Raw genomic sequence first — 23,364 nt, 5'->3', positions numbered from 1 at the left:
ACCCCCTGTGGACCAAAATGTGACCCCCCCCCATGACCACAATCTGGTCCACATGGGGTTAGGTTAACCCCCTGGGGACCAGACAGTGGCGCTTTTCTCCCTGAAAACCGCAACTAAAAAAACACCTTGGGGGTGCCTTCACACACACCGGATCTGCAGCAGATCCGCAGCAGATTTGATGGTGCAGATTTGATGCTGTGTTCAGTTATTTAGATCAAATCAGTTGCGAATCTGCTGCGGATCCGCAGCAGCAAATTCGCTGCGATACGGTGTGTGTGAAGCTATCCTGGAGGAGATTTATTAAACATGGTGTAAAGTGAAACAGGCTCAGTTGCCCCTAGCAACCAATCAGATTCCACCTTTCATTTTCCAAAGAGAGTTTGTGAGGAATGAAAAGTAGAATCTGATTGGTTGCTAGGGGCAATTGAGCCAGTTTCACTTTACACCATGTTTAATAAATCTCCCCCATATGCATAAGCTATCGCTTTTTTTAAGGGAGCTGAAGACTTCTATTGAAATTAATGGAAGAAAAATTCAGGAGTTTGCTGGAAAAACTCCAAACCCTCAGCCTGCTGCATTGTAGTAATACAGCCACAGAGCCACAAAATAACGCCAGAGAGGAGAGAAGAACGCCACAAAATAACGCCATAAGTGCAAGGGAAATCATGAAATCATGATCATTAATTCCCAGCTAACATCTGTCCGCATGCATTTAAAAAAAAAAACAAAAAACAAAAAACACTATGTCGTTTTTATTAGCGTTTTCCTAAGAAAAAGAGGCAGTGTGAAGGAGGCCTAATAGAATATTGTTATAAGCATTCTACTGGTATTACCAAATCTTACCACTTGATGGCAACAGAAGATATACGACAAACTATTAAGAAGCAGGACCCATAGAAAGTTATAGCAATGGGTTACTGGGAGGAGTATGGAAGTCTGAGTAAGTTGAATGAAATCTGAAAACTGCCTAGGATATAAGGAGTCCTAGTACTATAACTTTGTAATTGTTGGGATGCAGTGAATGGTATTTTCTAACATTGTGCATACATAAGCACACGCACACATGACGGCGTCCATTTCTCCAGTCTAAAAACAGAGGAGTGCGGGCTTCAGGGTAGGGAGGTGGATTTGGGGAATTGAATGGACGAGCAAGTTGCCTGAACACCAATAAAGACTAATACGTATGGTTGTCTGGATACCAGTGATGCTAGTACCTGTGGTTGCCTAGATATTATCGAGGCCCAGTACATGTGGTTGCCTAGATACCGGTTGCCTTGACACCAGTAATGCCTAGTACTTGTGGTTGCCTGGATACCGGTGATGCCTAGTACTTGTGGTGGCCTGGATACCAATGAAGCCTAGCACCTGTGGTTGCTTGGATACCGGTGATGGTTAGTACCTGTAGTTGCCTGGATACCAGTAATGCCTAGTACCTGTGGTTGCCTGGATACCAGTAATGCCTAGTACCTGTGGTTGTCTGGATACCAATAATGCCTAGTACTTGTGGTTGCCTGGATACCGGTGATGCCTAGTACCTGTGGTTGCCTGGATACCGGTAATGCCTAGTACTTACGGTTGCCTGGATACCGGTGATGCCTAGTACCTGTGGTTGCCTGGATACCAGTGATGCCTAGTACCTGTGGTTGCCTGGATACCGGTGATGCCTAGTACCTGTGGTTGCCTTGATACCAGTGATGCCTAGTGCTTGTGGTTGCCTGGCACGTTCACAATACCAGACTCAGCTCCTACCTTCCGCTCGTGGAAACTAAATGAAAATCTTTTAAAAGACTTAGTCTGTATGTCTGCCGTGCAATCCACAATTAGTGACTTCATTACTAACCACGAACATGACCTCACGCCATTACCTATACAGTGGGAAGCACTGAAATGTGTGATCCGCGGGGTCCTTATACAACATGGCACCCGGCTGAAAAAGGAACGGGCGATTGCGATCACCAAACCCATTGACCTTATCCACACGTTAGAATCTTTACACAAATCGTCTCCTGCCCCTTCCGTCTTGGCGGACCTAACTTCTGCCCGAGAAAAATTGAAAACATTGTTAGACAAAAGCTACACACGGTTCAGGGATAGAATGAAACGATATGCGTACGAACACGCTGATAAATGCGGCAGAGCCCTGGCCAATACCCTCCACTCACGCCTTGGCACAACATATATCCCCAAACTCAAAACCCCCCAACAGGAGATTGTCAATCCGGTAGACATAGCTGAGGAATTTCGCAAATACTACCAGGACTTGTATAATATTAGGGGTCATTACCATTCTGCTCCCCCAACAGTGTTAACTGAAAAAATCCGAGACTATGTCTCTGAGACAGCTCTTCCTACTATCGAGCCCTCAATTAAGGACTCTTTCGAGGAAGACTTTACAGACTTGGAGATCACAGATGCCATCAAATCTCTCCCTACAGGAAAGAGCCCGGGACCCGATGGGTACACGACAAAATTTTATAAAATTCTCTCTTCTCTCCTTAGTCCATTTCTCAAAAAGGTATTTAACTCAGTATCTACTCTTACTCCCTTTCCGTTACAATCTCTCGAAGCCCATATCTCAGTCCTTCCGAAGCCCAGCAAGGAACCCATAGCTTGCCCCAATTTTCGCCCCATCTCTTTAATAAATGTGGATATTAAACTATATTCCAAATTAATTGCCAACCGCTTAGCTGAAACCCTACCTTCCCTTATCTCTGATGATCAGGTAGGCTTCATCAAAAACCGCGAGGCCAGAGATAACACCAATAAAACGCTTTTACTTTTAGGTCATGCACAAAAATCACACACTCCGCTCTGCCTTGTATCTGTCGACGCCAAAAAGGCGTTCGACAGGATACACTGGACTTTCCTAGAACACACACTGCGCCAGATAGGGTTGGGCCCAACAATGCTGTCACGAATCATGGCACTGTATTCCAGCCCGACAGCCAGAGTCCGAACCAATGGTATACTATCTAACTCGTTTGGAATTGGCAATGGGACAAGACGGGGATGTCCCCTGTCCCCCCTATTGTACGTATTGGTAATGGAACACCTTGCTGTCGCGTTGAGATCTAACCCGGATATTCATGGCATCACAGTCAACAATACACAGTACAAATTAGCTCTTTACGCTGATGATCTCCTTTTATTTGTTACGGATCCTCACATTTCCTTTCCCTCTATAATAGCAGAACTAGAAAAATTCGGTAAAGTTAGCAACTTTAAAGTTAATTACTCAAAGACAGAAGCACTGAACATCAGCCTCCCACCCACATTACAAAACTCTCTACAATCCAACTTCCAATTTAAATGGGAAAAAGAGGCTATTAAATATCTGGGTACCCATATCTCAGCGGACTCCGATAAGCTTTACCAACTTAACTACACTCCCCTCCTTCAAAAATTAAAGACTACGCTATCGGACTATAACCTGACAGGACAGGACCTCTGCAACTAGGCTAGCTAAAATCTCTACCCATGCATCCTCCCTACCTCCACTGACTGAGCTTGGGGGCCTCCGCCCAGAGAGACGCTTGTTGTGGATGGAGTATTTCCAACTGCGCTCCTACCTCTCCACCTTTTCCCAACCACAAACGCTCCATAGAAGCCTTACGACATTAGAGACACTAGTTTCGCTGGAGGACCCTCCGCAACGCCTCCTCTCTTGCATGCATAGCGTACTTGCTTCCCATGTACCCTCAGAACCACTCAACTTTGTGCTGGCTTGGGAACGGGAGATGGGAACCCATTTTGAGGAAGACGACTGGAACAAATGCTTTCTATTTACACACAAACTCCCTGCAGCGTGCCACGCGCAGGAAAAAAACTATAAAATCCTCACTAGATGGTATAGATGTCCTGCGTTGCTGCATACCATCTTTCCCTCTGTGTCAGATCTCTGCTGGCGTTGCTCCAATGCTACTGGAACTATGCTACACATATGGTGGAGCTGCACGAACATCCAACCGTTTTGGAAAAAAATCTTTCAGTTGTACAACTCCCTTACAAACTCCACTGTTTCTACTCTAGCTCACATAGGCCTTCTCACCATGATACCAGGCTCTATTTCCTCAGTTAAGCGAGGAATCCTTCGCCATTTCCTGACTGCAGCTCGATCCGTGCTACCCCGACACTGGAAATCACCCACCCCTCCGTCACTAGCGGAATGGGTCACGCAGGTTAATCATATTATGCATATGGAGGAACTAATGGCGGAAGATGCCAACCGAAACAAACAATTTTCACAAATATGGACCCTGTGGCTGTTGTTCCGTGACAGTCCCGAAATGGCGAATTGGCTCGCTTCTCCTTAAGCCTTTTAACTCTATCTCGCCTTTCTTTAATAAATCGTGACCTGAAGGGGTGTAAATCACCCCCACAACCCACCCTCCCCTCCCCCCTCCTTTCTACCTCCCTTCCCTCCCTTCCCTCCCTTCCCCTCCCTCCCTTTGTATCTGTATGTATGTAATTTTCCTTATTATGCTTTGACGTCGTTTATATCTGCCTAATTGTTATCTACTCTTACTTGTCCTTCTTTTTCCTTCTTCTATAACCTAGCCTCTTTGTACTGTTGTGTTGGTGCACAGTTTACTTTTCTTTTCTCTATATCAAAAGGTGTATTTTGCTTTTATTGTATACGGTATTATTGAACAGGTATCGTTCCTTTCTCTACAAGACCACTGGTGATCTTGCCTTTATTGCATAATACATCATTGCTGGCGATAGTCAGTAGGGCGACGTTGGGAATGGTATTTTAAGATTTTGTATACCTTATCTTTTATGGCTCTGCGTAGCCCACACAGCTGTAGCTGCCTTTTCTACTCTTTTCTTTAAATAAAAACATTTAATGTAAAAAAAAAACAAAACACAAATCCTATACATATTTGGTATCGCCACGTCCGTAACGACCCAATATATAAAACTATATCAATAATTATATTGCACGACACACGCTGTAAAAAAAAAAAAAAGAAAGAAAAAACAGTACCAGAGCTATTCTGTATTTTATCAATCCGCTTTAGAAAATACGTCATAAAAGAGATCAAAAAGACATGTATACGTAAAACTTGGTATTAGTAGAAACTACAAATCTTCCCGCAAAAAATAAGACCAAAAAGAGCTCTGTCGCGCAAAAGTTAAAAACGCTATGGATCTTGCAATGTGGTGACAGTTTTTGTTTGTTTTTGCTAGGGAGATAGTTTCTATTGAACCAAAGTGGTAATAGTTAAAAAAACTTACACAAATTTGGTATCATCGTAACCATAGTGACCCAGAGAATATGTTTATTATGGTATTAGTGACTGCCGATACGGATTTTTATTGTAGTCACTAATGGGTTCTATTCTCCTGCCATCAGCTTTTTACAGCAATGGCGCAAAATAGTGCAGCGGCACCGGTAAGGCCCACAGCCCCCTCCAGAGGTGGCTGAGAGGTTGGGGTAGTGTGAGGTCAGTCCCGGCCGGTCCCCGCAACGTCGATACGGTTATTAACAGTATAACTGCAGCCAGCGGTAACGGGCATTGCCGTCTCAGCTGAGCATTTTCATCTCTTCTCACCGTGAATTCACGGTGAGAGGAGATGAAAACATGTGCCGCAACCCGCCCCCCACACTCCCCAGGATTAACCCTAGTGACCCGGTCACTGACCTTCCCCTCCCTAAGCGGCCATCTGATTCAAGATGGCCACCGCCATCACTGTGAACAGACTCTGTTCACAGTGATAGATTGCTAAAAATGCTCAAAGCCCCATTCTCTCCACCACTGGAGGTGGCAGAGAGCATGGAGCAATGATCGGGGACCACCCGGTGTGGTCCTGGTACAAGCGATCAGTGGTACTGTATATACTATATGCCGCTGATCGCTTGTTCAAAATGCTGATGACACTTTTTATCCCCTGTCACCAAAGTCAAGTGCCCCGGATTACCTGTAACCTCCCCGGATTACCTGTAACCACCCCAGATTACTCATAACCACTCCGCATTACCTGTAAACACCCCAGATTACTCATAACCACTCCGCATTACCTGTAACCACCCCAGATTACTCATAACCACTCCGCACTACCTGTAAACACCCCAGATTACTCATAACCACTCCGCACTACCTGTAAACACCCCAGATTACTCATAACCACTCCGCATTACCTGTAACCACCCCAGATTACTCATAACCACTCCGCACTACCTGTAAACACCCCAGATTACTCATAACCACTCCGCATTACCTGTAACCACCCCAGATTACTCATAACCACTTTGGGTTACTCAAAACCACTCCAGTTTACCTGTAACCGCTCAGATTACCCTTCACCACCCCAGATTGCTCGTCACCACCCCAGATAGCCAGTGAACACCCCCAGATTGCCTGTGACCACCCCCACATTGCTCGTCACCACCCCAGATAGCCAGTAAACACGCCCAGATTGCCCATAACCACCCCAGATAGCCAGTAAATACCTCTAGATTGCCCGTAACCACCCCAGATTGCCGCAGACTGTTTGTAACCACCCCAGATTGCCCGTCACCACCCCAGATTGCCCGTGAGCACCCCCTGATTGCCCGTCACCACCCCAGATAGCCAGTATACACCTCTATATTGCCCATAACCACCCCAGATAGCCAGTAAACACCCCCAGATTGTCCGTAACCACCTCATAGCCAGTAAACACCCCCAGATTGCCCGTTACCACCCCAGATTGCCACAGACTGCCCATAAGCACCCCAGATTGCCCATAACAACCCCAGATTGTCACAGACTGCCCGTAACCACCCCAGATTGCCCATAACCACACCAGATTACTGGCTATCCGGGGTGGTGACAGGCAAATGCCCAAGATTGCCACTTACCACCCCAGATAGCCAGTAAACACCAAAATGACACCTTTTGAGCCCTGCTGTGTGCCCACACAGTGGTTTATGCCCACATATGAGGTACCGTTGTACTGAGGAGAACCTCTGTTACAAATTTTGAGGTGAGTGTTCTCCCCTGTTCCTCGTGAAATTGAGAAATTTCAAACTAAACAAACATATTGGAAAAATAAATTTTTTTCACTTTTACAGTTTTAAATACTTTTCTCTAATACCTGTGGGGTCAAAATGCTCACAACAACCCCAAGATGTAATCTTTTAGGGGTGTAATTTCCAAAATGGGATGAGTTTTGGGGGGGTTTCTCTTTTGTGGACACTACAGGGGCTCTGCAAACCACCTGGTGCTAAGAAACTTCTTCAGCAAAATCTGAACTGGAAATGCTAATAGGCACTCCTTCCCTTCTGAGACCCGCTGTGCGCCCATACAGTGGTTTATGCCCACAGATAGGGTACGATTGTCCTTAGAAGAACCTGCGTTACAAATTTTGGGGTGCGTTTCGTTACATTTCTAAGCCCCGTAACACCCTAAAAAGTGAAATATGTTTACGAAATGAAGCCAGAATAAAGAGGACATATTGATAATGTGACTTTGTAACTAATTTATGTCATGTGACTTTCTTTTTTTAGAAGCTGTGAATTTCAAAGTTCATAAACTGCAATTTTTTTTAATTTTTCATAATATTTTGATGTTTTTCACACAAAAAAACACACAAGACAGTGACCAAATTTTGCGACTAACATAAAGTACCATATGTGATAAAAAAACAATCTCAGAATCAGTAGCATATGTTAAAGCATCACTGAGCTATAAGCGCATAAATTGAGACAGGTCAGATTTAGCAAAATGAGCCTGGTCATTGAGGCCCAAATAGGCTCGATCCCTAAGGGGTTAAACGTTTTTTTATTTAGTACATAGTACATAGTAGATAGCAGCTAGATGGCTCCTGGGGCAATACAGGCAGTGCATTAATACAGATCTATTTCTCTGCTCTAATAGAGGAACAGAGGGACATGGGTGAGAGGTAGAACCCATCACTCCCACCATCTATATATTCCCTGTCCCCCCTCTCATCAGTATACGCTCCAACATAGGGCTGGACGCAGCTGAGTGTGACCGTATAGGATATAGTTGTATTGTACAGTGAGACATAGAAATGATGAATAGATTAGTCTGGTTATATCTACAATTACACCTAGCTTCTTCTTTCTTCACTTTTTTAGTGTCAACAGAACTTGAAAATATGAATCCTTGTCCTCAGAATATATCCTGGAAGAAAGTATCTCAGATAATGGTGCGAGGTAAGCCAGTCATTGTGTGGTCATGCTTTATGACTATGGGTCACGTCTTGTATATTACTTGCCCATTTAGGGTAAATGTTTGGGTTTTATTTTGGTCAGGAGGAGATTGTGTGACCACATGCCGGCGGTACAATTATGTGTGGGCGGGAGTCCCTGTCACCAGTGGGGGGATGATGGTGACAACCCCACGCACAATGTCTGGTTTGGGGTCGGTCCATACTCATGTAACTCATGGGTGGTCATGGCTTGTCCATTCAAAGAAGTGAGGATAGCCCCAGCCCCTGTTAGCAGTTCAGGATATATAACCTGCCCCAGGGCCCTTTTAATACATTGGTGGGACTGTGCACAGCCCTCAAGAGTGGGCCCCCCCTTCCCTTTCGGCACATTGTATAATGTACTGAATTTGCCCCCACACTGTATCAAGAGCCCCAATACATACAGTAGTTACCTTATAACACTATTTCCACTATACAGTGATTACATATTACATAAAAACTGCACTAAACAAAACAGAAAGATATCACCAATGATACCATTACATAATACCGCCACATCATGACCCCTAACACTACAACCCTATAACAGAGTGCAGTTACATCCAGTGACTCACCAGGGGCGTCTTCTCCGATCAGAGTCTGTCACCTTTTCTTTTTCTCTCCATCCAGCCTGGGCCACCTTGAAGTCTTCTCCTGGCTGTGAATCTTCTCTCCAGAATCTGCCAGACAAATATTTTAGGTTCCAACACATAGAGTAGTTAGGTCCCTTGTACCCCTATACAGTAGTTATACCCCTCTGTACCCCTACATAGTAACACCCCTCTGTGCTTCCATAGTTTTAAGGTGTCCCTGTAGTATATAGACCCTCATGTGCTCCTCCAGTTATATACAGCCCTCCTGTGCGCTCACCCATTAGTATATAGCCCCCCTGTGCACTCTCCCCATTAGTATACGGCCCCCTGTGCTCCCCAATAGTATATAGACCCCTGTGTTCCCCAATAGTATACAGCTCCCATGTGCTCCCAATAGTACATAGCTCCCCTGTGCTCCCCCATAGTATATAGCTCCCCTGTGCTCCCCAATAGTATATAGCTTCCCTGTGCTCCCCAATAGTATATAGCTCCTCTGTGCTCCCCAATAGTATATAGCTCCCCTGTGCTCCCCAATAGTATATGGCTCCCCTGTGCTCCCCAATAGTATATAGCCCCCTGTGCTCCCCAGTAGTATATAGCTCCCCTGTGCTCCCCCATAGTATATAGCTCCCCTGTGCTCCCCAATAGTATATAGCTCCCCTGTGCTCCCCTGTGATCCCCAATAGTATATAGCTCCCCTGTGCTCCCTAATAGTATATAGCCCCCTGAGCTCCCCAATAGTATGTAGCTCCCCTGTGTTCCCCCATAGTATATAGCCCCCTGTACTCCCCCACAGTATATAGCTCCCCTGTGCTCCCCCATAGTATAGAGCCCCCTTTGCTCCCCCATAGTATATAGCCCCCTGTGCTTCCCCATAGTATATAGCTCCCCTGTGCTCCCCAGTAGTATATAGCTCCCCTGTGCTCCCCCATAGTATATAGCTCCCCTGTGCTCCCCTATAGTATATAGCCCCCTGTGCTCCCCCATAGTATATAGCTCCCCTGTGCTCCCCAATAGTATATAGCTCCCCTGTGCTCCCCCATAGTATATAGCCCCCTGTGCTCCCCAATAGTATATGCGCTCCCCTGTGCTCCCCCGTAGTATATAGCCCCCTGTGCTCCCCTTATAGTATATAGCTCCCCTGTGCTCCCCAATAGTATATAGCTCCCCCATGCTCCCATATAGTATATAGCCCCCTGTGCTCCCCAATAGTATATGCGCTCCCCTGTGCTCCCCCATAGTATATAGCTCCCCTGTGCTCCCCCATAGTATATAGCTCCCCTGTGCTCCCCCATAGTATATAGCCCCCTGTGCTCCCCAATAGTATATGCGCTCCCCTGTGCTCCCCCACAGTATATAGCTCCCCTGTGCTCCCCCATAGTATATAGCCCCCCTGTGTTCCCCCATAGTATATAGCACCCTGTGCTCCCCCATTTAAAGCCCCCTGTACTCCCCCATAGTATATAGCTCCCCTGTGCTCCCCCATAGTATATAGCTCCCCTGTGCTCCCCCATAGTATTTAGCCCCCTGTGCTCCCCAATAGTATATGCACTCCCCTGTGCTCCCCCATAGTATATAGCCCCCTTTGCTCCCACATAGTATATAGCCCCCTGTGCTCCCCCATAGTATATAGCTCCCCTGTGCTCCCCAATAGTATATAGCTCCCCTGTGCTCCCCCATAGTATATAGCCCCCTGTGCTCCCCAATAGTATATAGCTCGACTGTGCTCCCCCATAGTATATAGCTCCCCTGTGCTCCCCCATAGTATATAGCTCCCCTGTGCTCCCCCATATTATATAGCCCCCTGTGCTCCCCCATAGTATATAGCTCCCCTGTGCTCCCCAATAGTATATAGCTCCCCTGTGCTCCCCCATAGTATATAGCTCCCCTGTGCTTCCCCATAGTATATAGCTCCCCTGTGCTCCCCCATAGTATATAGCCCCCTGTGCTCCCCCATAGTATATAGCCCCCTGTGCTCCCCTTATAGTATATAACTCCCCTGTGCTCCCCAATAGTATATAGCTCCCCCATGCTCCCCTATAGTATATAGCCCCCTGTGCTCCCCAATAGTATATGCGCTCCCCTGTGCTCCCCCATAGTATACAGCTCCCCTGTGCTCCCCCATAGTATATAGCTCCCCTGTGCTCCCCCATAGTATATAGCCCCCTGTGCTCCCCAATAGTATATGCGCTCCCCTGTGCTCCCCCATAGTATATAGCTCCGCTGTGCTCCCCCATAGTATATAGCCCCCCTGTGTTCACCCATAGTATATACCCCACTGTGCTTCCCCATAGTATAAAGCCCCCTGTTCTCCCCCATAGTATATAGCTCCCCTGTGCTCCCCCATAGTATATAGCTCCCCTGTGCTCCCCCATAGTATATAGCCCCCTGTGCTCCCCAATAGTATATGCACTCCCCTGTGCTCCCCCATAGTATATAGCCCCCTTTGCTCCCCCATAGTATATTGCCCCCTGTGCTCCCCCATAGTATATAGCTCCCCTGTGCTCCCCAATAGTATATAGCTCCCCTGTGCTCCCCCATAGTATATAGCCCCCTGTGCTCCCCCATAGTATATAGCTCCCCTGTGCTCCCCCATAGTATATAGCCCCCTGTGCATCCCCATAGTATATAGCCCCCTGTGCTCCCCAATAGTATATGCGCTCCCCTGTGCTCCCCCATAGTATATAGCTCCCCTGTGCTCTTCCATAGTATATAGCTCCCCTGTGCTCCCCCATAGTATATAGCCCCCTGTGCTCCCCCATAGTATATAGCCCCCTGTGTTCCCCCATAGTATATAGCTCCCCTGTGCTCCCCAATAGTATATAGCTCCCCTGTGCTCCCCAATAGTATATAGCTCCCCTGTGCTCCCCCATATTATATAGCTCCCCTGTGCTTCCCTATAGTATATAGCCCCCTGTGCTCCCCCATAGTATATAGCTCCCCTGTGCTCCCCAATAGTATAAAGCTCACCTGTGCTCCCCCATTGTATATAGCCCCCTGTGCTCCCCAATAGTATATGCACTCCCCTGTGCTCCCCCATAGTATACAGCCCCCTGAGCTCCCCCATAGTATATAGCCCCCTGTGCTCCCCCATAGTATATAGCTCCCCTGTGCTCCCCAATAGTAAATGTGCTCCCCTGTGCTCCCCCATATTATATAGCTCCCCTGTGCTCCCCCATAGTATATAGCTCCCCTGTGCTCCCCCATAGTATATAGCCCCCTGTGCTCCCCAATAGTATATGCGCTCCCCTGTGCTCCCCCATAGTTTATAGCTCCCCTGTGGTCCCCTATAGTATATAGCTCCCCTGTGCTCCCCCATAGTATATAGCCCCCTGTGCTCCCCCATAGTATATAGCCCCCTGTGCTCCCCCATAGTATATAGCTCCCCTGTGCTCCCCCATAGTATAAAGCCCCCCTGTGTTCCCCCATAGTATATAGCCCCCTGTGCTCCCCCATAGTATAAAGCCCCCTGTGCTCCCCCATAGTATATAGCTCCCCTGTGTTCCTCCATAGTATATAGCTCCCCTTTGCTCCCCCGTAGTATATAGCCCCCTGTGCTCCCCAATAGAATATGCGCTCCCCAATGCTCCCCCATAGTATATAGCCCCCTGTGCTCCCCCATAGTATATAGCCCCCTGTGCTCCCCCATAGTATATAGCTCCCCTGTGCTCCCCAATAGTATATAGCTCCCCTGTGCTCCCCCATAGTATATAGCTCCCCTGTGCTCCCCCATAGTATATAGCTCCCCTGTGCTCCCCCATAGTATATAGCCCCCTGTGCTCCCCAATAGTATATGCGCTCCCCTGTGCTCCCCCATAGTATATAGCTCGCCTGTGCTCTTCCATAGTATTTAGCTCCCCTGTGCTCCACCATAGTATATAGCCCCCTGTGCTCCCCCATAGTATATAGCTCCCCTGTGCTCCCCAATAGTATATAGCTCCCCTGTGCTCCCCAATAGTATATAGCTCCCCTTTGCTCCCCTATATTATATAGCTCCCCTGTGCTTCCCTATAGTATATAACCCACTGTGCTCCCCCATAGTATATAGCTCCCCTGTGCTCCCCAATAGTATATAGCTCACCTGTGCTCCCCCATAGTATATAGCCCCCTGTGCTCCCCAATAGTATATGCGCTCCCCTGTGCTCCCTCATAGTATACAGCCCCCTGTGCTCCCCCATAGTATATAGCCCCCTGTGCTCCCCCATAGTATATAGCTCCCCTGTGCTCCCCAATAGTATATAGCTCCCCGGTTCTCCCCCATAGTATATAGCCCCCGTTCTCCCCAATAGTATATGCGCTCCCCTGTTCTCCCCCATAGTATATAGCTCCCCTGTGCTCCCCCATAGTATATAGCCCCCTGTGCTCCCCAATAGTATATGCTCTCCCCTGTGCTCCCCTATAGTATATAGCTCCCCTGTGTTCCCCTATAGTATATAGCTCCCCTGTGCTCCCCCATAGTATATAGCCCCCTGTGCTCCCCCATAGTATATAGCCCCCTGTGCTCCCCCACAGTATATAGCTCCCCTGTGCTCCCCCATAGTATATAGCCCCCTGTGCTCCCCCATAGTATATAGCCCCCTGTGCTCCCCCATAGTATATAGCCCCCTTTGCTCCCCAATAGTATATGCGCTCCCCCTCCCGTATAACATAAAAAAAAAAAAAAAACACTTTTACTAACCGAGGTCCACGGGTTCCTCTTCTCTTGCCTCTTGTGGCCGCACTTCCTGCGATCACAAGAGGCTGCACTCCCCTTACCCTCGCGCAGACGCTCCAGTGACGTTGGACGCTAGAGGGAGAGTGCGGCCTCTTGTGCCCGCAGGAAGTGCGGTTACAAGAGTGACTGACAGGGAGGGAGCCAATGGTTCTCTCTCTGTCAGTATCGCTGCTGCTAAAGCGGTGAAGCGCCGCAGCAGCGGGCGGGCGGGGCAGCGGCAGACGGGGGGCCCTGCAGGGGGCGCCATGGAGGGGTAAGTAGATTACCCATCCATGGCGCTCCCCCCTGACAGGCTGGTGGCCGGAGACCTGTGCGACCGCACTGGTCGCACATTGCAACGGCCGGCCTGCTCGGGGGGGCCCCTTTAACCAGTGGGCCCGCTGCACGTGCACCATGTGCCCTCTGGTTAAAGCGTCCCTGACCTGCCCTGCATATATACACAGCGTCATACAAGGGTTTCCTGTATTTTTCCTCGCTTACTTATAAATATTGACATGTTATGGTAAAGCGTAATATTATACCACAATATGGTGGTACATTTCATCCATAGTCTATATACTGTACATACTGTACATGAGAACAAATAGAAGCAGCATAGAGGCCGACATGGTAGATAATTTTATTCTTATGGTGCCACAGATAACGTTATACTCACCTGAAATCGTACCATCCCCTGCATGTGTAAATGGACACTTAAACACATAAGACATTTTCCCTTATCTGTCATGTCGCCCGATAAGGTGGAGATCTAGTGCACATGTCCACTGTTCCACAATGCCAGAGCTGTATATGGCTGTAGCGCCAATCCCAGACATTGACTACACACAGAGGTGGTTTGCAGGAATGACTAGTCTATTATACTTTGTATATGTATTAAAGGGGAACTCCAGGGGGGGGGGATTCTTTCAAATCAACTGGTGCAAGAAAGTGCCAGAGATTTGTAATTTAATTCTATTTAAAAAAAAATCTCAAGTCTTTCAGTACTTTTAATTACATAAGCTTATATATGCAGTATATACAGTATATAACCACATTGGTATTATACACTAACTATTATTGACTATATGAGTGCTATTATAATGTTATTGTACAGATCCTACATAGAGCTGGTATCTGACCACTCTATGGCGGTATTATTGATTATATATGTGCTTGTATAGTAGTAGTACATACATGATCACCTCATTAGGTAAATCCTAGCTATTTTATTTTTCTTGTATTGTTCCTAGTGTAATTTACAAATGAATATGAGTAGTGATAGACGGCTCCATCCTAGGTGTTGTGTGACATTGTGTATTTTCCCGCCATATGGCAGGGGTCAGGGCTGGACTGGGACTTAATATCAGCCCTGGCATGTAAAAGCACCCAAGCCCACTTACCGTACGGGGAAAGTTTTATGATAAAATGTCGCTGCAGCACAGACACTACTAAGGTCCCTATATACTATATAATCATGTTAGACATACCGGGAGCTACAATTCTCAGCAGTTCCTGAAGGTCTATAGCTATCAGGGCATGCTGGGAGTTGTAGGTCACAAGTGATGGAGTTGGGTGTTACATTTTTTATTCATGTAAAATGAATACCCCTGAACTATGTAACACCCAACCCCATATATTGTGAACTACAACTCCTATCATGCCCTGACAGCTATAGACCTCCAGGGACTGCTGGGAGTTGTAGTTCTCTCAACAAAGTAGATAATTCTGGGGAATTCATTTTACCTTAATTAAAAAATATATTTTGTTGGGAGAACTACAACTCCAGTTCCTGAAGGTCTATAGCTGCAAGGGCAGTTCCCAATCTATGGGGTTAGGTGCTACATAGTTCTGGGGTATTCATTTTACATGAATAAAAAATGTAACTCCCAACCCCATAGATTGGCAACTACAACTCCGAGCATGCCCTGACAGCTATATACTAAGGGCCAGTTCACACAGAGTAAAACTGGCAAATTTTCCGCCACGGAATCACACCAGCCTCCGTACCATACTGGGAGTCTACGGGAGGCTCCTCTCTCTCTGCGTGGAAGAATGGACACGAGCCTCCTATAGACTGCCAGTATGGCACGGAGGCTGGCGGGATTCCGCAGCAGAATTTCGTCAGTTTTACTCTGTGTGAACGCAGCCTTACAGGAACTGCTGGGAGTTATTGTTCTCCCTACAAAATAAATTTTTATTTTGTAGGGAAAACTACAACTCCCAGCAGTTCCTGAAGGTTTATAGCTGTCAGGGCATACGGTATATGCCCCCTCTGTGTGTAGTCTACGTTATAGATGCCCCCCCACTGTGTATTTCCCCTTATAGATGCCTTCTCTGTGTATTCCACCTTATAGATGCCCCCTCTGTGTATTCCCTCTTATAGATGACCCCCCTGTGTTGTCCCCCTTATAAATGACCCTACTTTGTTCTCTATCCTCCTTATAGATGCCCCCCCTGTGATGCCCCCTTTATTTTGTCCCCCTTATAGATGCCCCCCACTCCCATGTTGTCCTTCTTATAGATGGCACCCTTATGTTGTCCCTCTTATAGATGGCCCCCCTGTGTTGCCCTGGACACCCCCAGGTAGTTCAGCGAGGGGCTAGACTGCCTACTGTTACCGCAAGCAAAACACTGCTTGTTGTCACAAGAGTGATTGGGGGGTACGTGGCAGCACTGTATCACTGTCGGGGGGGGGGGGGGCCCTGCCACCCGACAGTCAGTGTGCCGCATGTGTGTGGGGCCTGGGCCTACCAGGGAGTCGGGACCGCCCCACAGAGGACGTCGGCCCCTCAGCCATTTGCCAGAGATGCCATATGACCAGTCAGGCCCCAGCAGGGATTATATTGAATATGAGCTGCTGGGATTTCATTGCCAGGCCTGCTTTTTAGTCCCAGTCCCAAATTTTTCATGATATTTTTATGTTTTTCACAAAAAACACACAAGATAGTGACCAAATTTTGCCACTAACACAAAGTGCCGTATGTGACGAAAAAACAATCTCAGAATCGCTAGCATATGTTAAAACACCACTGAGCTATAAGCGCATAAAGTGAGACAGGTCAGATTTTGAAAAATGAGCCTGGTCATTAAGGTCCAAATAGGCTTGGTCCCTAAGGGGTTGAATGTCCCGTCTCCAACTCCAGCTTTAAAAAAAATCTTTAAAAATGTTATAATTGAATTTTCATGTTAATTTTATAAATGTTCCTCATTAATATGTGTTATGTTCTATCAATCTCATGGTGCGTTTACACAGAGAGATTTATCTGACAGATTTTGGAAGCCAAAGCCAAAGGAATGGATTTGAAAAGAGGCGAAATATCGGTATTTCTATCATGACCTGTTGTCTGTTTATAGTCTGTTCCTGGCTTTAGCTTAAAAAATCTGTCATAAATCTGTCTGTGTAAACGCACCATAAGCCCCTTATTTATTAAAACCAGAAAAATCCTTTCTCACATACATTATGAGATCATAATAAAGAAGTCCTATTGACCCACCCCCATGCCCCCACAGTGCAGTGTCACAGCTCATGGTCCCCGTCGGGCTCCCAAACCTGTGATGTTACGGCCCCACTCTGAAATACCCACTGAGCCAATCAGTGAGTGAGGCGGGACACAGCTGTAGTCACTGACTGGCAAAGTGGGTAGTTCACTGCACACACAGTCAGGAGAATCTGCATTATATCTTTGTCCTATTCCCTCAAAAGTCGCCCAGGATCATGTAGGACATTAGAAAGAAGCTGTTGAGCCAGTTCTACTTTACACCAGTGTGATAAATAACTCCCCTGGCGTCTGATTGGCCAGTTATGAAGGACGTAGAGTCGAGCTGCGTCTAACCGACCGCACAGTTCTGGTTAAAACGTAACTTTTATTGATATGTATTAATAGTGCGATTGTAATGGTAATTAAAACTAGAGACCTTAGATATGACCACAGTCTTAGTTTATAATATTCAGACTATGGAGATTTGCTTTTTAATCAACTTCTAGATCTTAGATCATTCACTATTTTGAGGGTCCACAGGAATGTAATAAGTTTAATATTTCTCTTTTGAGGTGTCACTACGAGCCTCTAAGATAATAAGAAACACTGTCATCATGCCATATCGGTATTTGTCAGCTCAAGAAATGGGATATGTACTATCATTGCTACTTAGTGAATCTATGTACATTATTTACAGTTGTATTAAAGAGGTATTTCAGTTCTGTTATGAATAGACCCCTGGGTCAGCACATCCTATAGGAATGAATAGAACCTGCGGGGTGCGATACGATGATCGTTCGGGGGGGGGGTTCAGGGTTTAGACCTTAAACTTCATCTCCTTAAAGGGGTACTCCGGCGGGGGGGGGGGCATTTTTTTCCTGGGACCGGGGAGGAGGTGGCTGAGGGAAACTACGTCCACTCACCTTCCCAGTTCCAGCGGCAGGTCCCCGATCCCCGGTCGATTCCTGGTGTCTGACGCGGGCCCGAGACGATACGTCTCAGGTCTGCTCAGCCAGTCGGTGACAGAGGCGAGATCTGAGCGGACTTGAAACGGATCCCTCCTCCGTCACTGACTGGCTGAGGGGACCTGAGATGTCATGTCTAGGGCCCGCGTCAGACACCAGGAAGCGGCCGGGAACCGGAGCACCGCGATGCGGGACCTGGAGCTGGAACCGGGGAGGTGAGTGGACGTCGTTTCCCTCAGCCACCTACTCCCCGGTGTCAGGGAAAAAATGCTCCCCCCCCTGCAGGACTACCCCTTTAATTTTTCTCGAAATACCCTTTTAATACCTGGTCAGTATTAAGCAGACTCCAAAAGAACAAAATTTTGTTAAATGTGAAGCCTTCGTCCAGGGACAGTGTAGTCTGTATATTCCTCTTGTAAAAGGAGGCTATCTAAGTTTACACCTCGAGGACCAAGTTTTCTTTTTCTCAAACCACAGAGAGTCAATGTGTTAACATCATTGTAATAGAAAAGTCTCTAACATGGCGTACTAGTGCCGTATCTGTCCCCGTTTTAACTTTGCTAATGTGCTTGCATATGCCTCGGCGTAACTCCTGAATGGTTTTCCATACATATATTTTGGGGCAGGGGCACATTGCCATGTAGATTGCTCCTTTGCTTTTGCAGTTCACCTGGTCAATTAGTTTGATTGTTCTGCCATTTGCTGGGCTCAAAAATTTATTTCTACGGGGTAGAAAGAAAAGGAAAACTGTTCACAGAGGGGCTTTCACTTTAGGGTACAAACACACACGGCTTATACGCTGCGTATTTACTGCTGCGATACGCAGTAGATACGCAGCAGATACACAGCAGATTAGATCTAAATAACTGAACACAGTATCAAATCTGCTGCGTATCTGCTGCGTATCTGCTGCGTGTGTTTGTACCCTTACTGTAAGAGTGATGGTGTTCCCTCTACTTTTGTTGGTAAAATAGCTGTTGACTAAACTGTCCTTGAGGTTGTCCAGAAAAAATTCACCCTTTCCCCTATTCACAGGATAGAGGAAAAGTAGGAGGTCAGGGGGCGGGGGGGGGGGGGGGGGTGGTGTCCGACCTTTGTACTCCCCTCCGATCTCCATATCGGGCCTTGCCGGCTCTGTTATGAATAGTGTTGCTTGTATAGCGTGCGACCTGCGGCTCAATTCTTTCCTATTGGGCGATGGCAAGAGCCGAGTACGCTGGAAGAGCGCTGTACTTGGCTCTTTCCATCAACTCCATAGGAACAGCCAGCGGCCAATTTCGGAGGCATTACAAAAGTGCCTTGTATATATATACTGTAAAGTACTCTCACTTATAGTGCCTTGTGCCTCAGTGACCGGATTGCAACCACTAAACTATCTCACCAGCTGCAACTGCAAAAGTGCCTTGTGCTTAAAGAGGATGTACCACCAGGTACATCCTCTTTAACCTGAACCCAGGGATCGAACGGCACCGTCACGGGGAAGCCGGTGCCGCGGTCCGTTTTTCGGACCGCGGCCCAGTTCCCGTGCACAGCGCCGTTCTATGCACCAGAACCGGCCGATGCTCAAGCACTGGAGGTAGGCCGGCCCGCCCTCAGTGGGAGGGAATTCCCGCCCCTGTATGACGCAGCTCCCTTAGAATGAATGGAGACGCGTCATACAGGGGAGGGAATTCCCTCCCACTGGAGGCGGGTCGGCCTACCTTCAGTGCTTGAGCATCGGAGGTTGCGTTTCATAGAACGGCGCTGTTGACGTGAACCGTGCCGCGGTCCGAAAAATGGACCACGGCACCGACTTCCCCGTGACGGCGCCGTTCGATCCCTGGGTTTAGATTAAAGAGGACCTGGTGGTACATCCTCTTTAAAAGCAGCAAAAAAGACAAATGTGCAAACCAGCAATCAGCAGCAGCTCCGTACTTGCTTATAAGATCCCACTGCACTGCAAAAGAAATGTACCTTAGGCTGGGTTCACACTACGTTTTTGCAATCAGTTATTTTCATCCGTTTTCTTGCAAAAAACTAAACAAAAACGAATGCATTTGTGTGCACCCGTTTTGAAACGTTTTTCCATTGACTTTCATTTAAAAAAAAAAATGAATCCGTTAACTTCATTTTCCCTTACGTCCCATTGGCATCACAACATATGGGTAAATTCGCCCCTGCGAGCCCCTGGGACGAAGGAATATTTAATGAAAAAATAACAATTAAATTTTAATCCCCTCCTCCATGAGGTATAAATAGGCTCCACCCCCCCCTAGACCTCAGTCTTTTTTTACTTCGTTGCTGTTAGCCCTAGGGGACTTTGTCCCTCCTCCGTTTTTATGCTTTGTTAACCTGTTGCATTCAGGTTTTCCCTCCAGGTAATGATTGCTGGGATGCCGCTGGAGCCGGTGTCCAGGTAGTATCCTGATATTTGCTTCTGCAGGTCTTAGCTTTTAAGTTTTTCTTACCTAGTGCTTCTTGGAACGCACTCTGCGTGTCACCCGAGCCGCTGGCTTTTCTTCCAGTCGCGTTCGACTGTGGAACGCATCGGCGCTGCGTGCGTCTCAGCACTGCGGCGTCGGCGTCATGTCACTTCCGGGGGCCGGCAGCGGCGCACTCTCTGCATGCCGGATTAGCTGTGTGTTCAAGGCAGAAGGTAAGCTGTTGCTACCTCTAGGTCTGGCTGTCTTCCTCTGGAAGGATTTTCTGTGGCTCATTTGGATCTAATAGAAAACATCTGAGTGCAAAGTGCTGTGATCTCTCTTCTATATACTTAAAAGTAAGTGTTGCTGCCACCTAGTGTCTCTTTCCGATATCACTCTAGCCAGGCTAGTGGTTTATATGTATTGTAATACATTGATTATTTGCAGATGTCTGAAATGGAGACCAGTCCTGCTGCTGGCAAAAGACCTTCTAAGGAAGCACTTCATGTACCGAGTGTGAGACTCCTCTACCTGACGGCTATGGATACCGTAGGAGGATCATTTTTTCCAGATAAGATTCATCCTTTCTTTCATAAAAATATTTATGAATGCCTAAAAATATTTATAATGCCTAAGTACGCTGTCCTTCATGCAGACCTAAACCTATGAGGAGCCTGATGTTCAGGATGTAGTTGTATGGGTCAAGGACTATGTGCAAAAGACTTTAGCGGCTAATGAGAATCGCCGCCCGTGTCCTAAGTTAAAGACCAAATGGAGTATTTCTCTCTCTACTCCCAGCCTTTGAGTATATTACTTTATGGCTGTAGGATTATGGTCATTTTCAGTTTTACTGTGATTGATGAAGTTAACTCATCATCTTCTTCTGAAACCTCTTCTACTTCTGAAGATGAGAAAGAATTATTCAGGGGTATTTCACAGCTGATAGAATTCACAAGCTCTGCTAAGCTGTGCAAGCTGAAATACACCCTGAGGAAATAGAAGAGGATAGGATTGGTCCTCCTCAAAAAAGCCTAGGGCTTTTTCTGTGGGTAAGACTTCAGTGTCTATGTTACAGGCGGAATGGAAGGAACCGGAAAAGGCTCCGGGTTTGAGCAAGAGGTTTAAGACCTTATATGTTCTCAAGGAAGAACAATGTAAGGACTGGATTGAGCCTCCAAAGGTGGACCCGGCCATAGCCAAACTGTCAAAATGTACTGTGCTGCCTGCGGAGGACGGATCCAATCTTAAGGATCCGATGGATAGAAGGGTGGAGGTAGCCCTCAAGAGATCATATACGGCAGCGGCAGCCCAAGGGGCAGTCTCCATTTCTTCTTTTGAGGTTTCTAGAAGCCTAAGAAGATGGCTGACCAAGGTCCAGGAAAATTGGAAGGTAGAGCTAGCAGGGACAAGGTCCTTCGCTCCTTAAAAAAGGTCATTATGGCCATTGACTTCCTCTGCGATGATGCATCTCAGGGAACCAGGTTAGCGTAAAAAAACTAGTACGCTCTCAACCGCTGCCGAAGGGCGCTATGGTTAAAACCCTGGGTTGGAGATGCTAACTCCAAAATTCAGCTCTGTAGTATGGAGTTCCAGCCAGGTAGAATGTTTGGCTCTGAGCTGGATAAATTAATGGAGGAATTGTCTGACAAGGAGGGGAAGTCCCTACCATTGTCCTATAAGAGCGGTGATTCCTTTCGCAGAGCAAAATCTCCTCAGCGAGGCAAAGGGAGATACCAGTACAGAGGTCGAGGAAGAAACTATTCCAGAAGAGGTTCCGGGAAGCAGCAGAATAAGGACACCAACAAGAAACCAGACTTCTGACGCAGAAGCTGTCCAGTGGGAACACGTCTGAGTTTGTTTCTCCCTGCCTGGGAAGAATTAAGAAAAGATCACTGGGTGTTAAATATTATTCAAAATGGTTATGTCCTTCATTTATCATCTCTTCCTCCTCCAAGATTTCTTCTGTCAAGAAATCTTAAGCCAGAAAGACACTTAGTCCTAGAGACAGAAATTCTTCGCCTCCTTTCCATTGAGGCTCTAGAGGATGTTCCTCTATCAGAGATCGGTCAGGGAGTTTACTCCCCAGTGTTACTAGTGCTGAAGCCATCCGGAAATTGGAGGCTTATTATAGATTTGCGATATCTCAACAGATGCATCGTAAAGAAGACTTTCCACATGGAGAACATAAGATCGGTAAAATCTATCCTCCAGGAGGGAGATTTTATGGTCACCATAGATCTACCGGATGCATATCTTCATGTACCGATTCTGAAGGCTCACAGGAGAGCCTTCGCCATCCAAATCCAGGGGAAGGTAAGACACTTACAATTCAAAGTCCTTCCACCCGGAATACCTCCGCACCCTTTGTTTTCACAAAGGTAGTGTCACCATGATGGTTCGCTTCCGTTTACAGGGGATAAAGTTATCCCTTACCTGGATGATTGGTTGATTATGACTCAGACTCAGGATCTTCTGAGAGTTCAGTTGAACTATGTCCAGGACATACTTCAACAATTAGGTTGGCTTATCAACATAGAGAAATCAGACTTAATTCCTAATTCCTCCTCGTCAGGTATCCATAAGAACATAAATGCGCTTTTTAGGGCTCCTTGCCTCAGCTGCGGACGCGGTGCCATGGGCGTTATGGCACATGAGATTTCTTCAGAGAGAAGCACTAACAGTATGGAACCGAGGACTGAAGGACTTGGATGCGATGCATGTTCTATCGACTCAAACAAGACATTCTCTAATGTGGTGGAGACAAGTCAAACATGGAGTTTATTTTCAGAACCACACTGGATAACCATCACGACGGATGCTTCAGGAACAGGTTGGGGAGCTCATCTGACAGTCATCACGACTGCAGGATCTTGGAGTCAACAGGAATCCGCTCTGCCCTCCAACGTGAGGGAGCTTAGAGCGATTTACCTAGCTCTTCTTCATTTTTCTCCTCCTATTTTACAGAATCCGGATGAACGACATGACCTGTGTGGCGTACCTAAACAGGGAGGTACCAGATCCCCTTCTCTCCTC

The sequence above is a fragment of the Dendropsophus ebraccatus genome, chromosome 13, assembly GCF_027789765.1.
Source record: "Dendropsophus ebraccatus isolate aDenEbr1 chromosome 13, aDenEbr1.pat, whole genome shotgun sequence".
Lineage (NCBI taxonomy): Eukaryota > Metazoa > Chordata > Amphibia > Anura > Hylidae > Dendropsophus > Dendropsophus ebraccatus.
Note: the sequence above shows the minus strand (reverse complement) of the source record.